Here is a 1,247-nt window from a genome sequence, read left to right as displayed (position 1 = left end):
TATATGATGTTTGTCTCTGCTGCCAAGTCTTCCTGGGAAAGCTGTGGGAAAAAGATTTGATCTGGTTTGTAACAGTTTAAAAAGAACCTTGAAATTCTGGTTTTTATGCATCTCCCCTTGAAACTGCAGAAAGGCTTTTTATATAACTTTGTTTTGTAGTACAGATACTCCCTGAAACCCAATAGATTTTATGTGCACAGTTTCTCTTTACCACATCTCAAATATTCAGCTTTGCCCTACTCTTTACATGATGTCATAAAAACTACACACCTCAGGGAGCTTTTTGTCTTGGGTTGTAAGGTTTATAAACTCCATCCTTAGCCTGCAGTTCTACACCAACAGGAGACTTTTATGGGAGTGTCTCGTTCTAYTTGAGAACAGGAGGCTTTTTAGGATTCACTGGGCCTGCTGGAGATTAAACTGGAGAGCAGCAATTAAACCATGACACAACTCTAYATCACTGTGTCTCCCTTCACCTTTCTCTTCCCTCTTACCTCATCCTGCACTCACACAACTATAGGTTACCATAGAAACTGCCTCCCTCCCACTTCCCATCTTTTCCCTCCTCAGTTACTCTTGCATGCTCATATGTTTGGCTCTGTTCACGCCATAAATTCATCATGTTCATATTGAGCTCTTCATTAAGACCCATACTGTGATTGCCTTCTCCCGCCTTTAACAAAGCATTTTAGTCCTTTTTTGTTCTCTTTATTCTTTTTACCAGCTGTTCTTTATGTTGCTCTATCTGACTATCAGTCCAGCTGAAACTAATTGTCAGGTCTTAGCTTGCTCTGAGGCAAATCCTTAGAAAAGTAGAGGGAGGTGTAAAAGGTTGATAAGAAAGAGGGCAGAGTTTAAAAGTGGGTATAGAAGCAGCAGTCAAGGAACTATTGTGGATATGACATCACCAAAATGCAAATCTCACATCGAATCTGTGATGAATCACTAGTTGTGTTTTCATTACAAATGTGCACAAAACTTTATTAATATTCTGTTAATGTTGAAAAAACACAGTTTCACAACTGCAGTGTTTCCTTTAAGTAATAAATGTTCTTAAAGTCACGTGAATACGTTTGTTCTCATGATAAGTCATTACAAACATGGCAGCGATGGATGTAAACACACAGGCTGTGTCTCAATTCATGAGAACCCAGCCTAGCTGGGCCACGTAGGCCACATCCTTACTGGGCTGGGTAGGCTGCTCAAAACTGCTGTGAAGTGAGACGGTCCAGCCTTCGCCTGACGTT

The sequence above is a fragment of the Austrofundulus limnaeus genome, unplaced genomic scaffold, assembly GCF_001266775.1.
Source record: "Austrofundulus limnaeus strain Quisiro unplaced genomic scaffold, Austrofundulus_limnaeus-1.0 Scaffold2848, whole genome shotgun sequence".
In the NCBI taxonomy this organism is placed as follows: domain Eukaryota; kingdom Metazoa; phylum Chordata; class Actinopteri; order Cyprinodontiformes; family Rivulidae; genus Austrofundulus; species Austrofundulus limnaeus.
Note: the sequence above shows the minus strand (reverse complement) of the source record.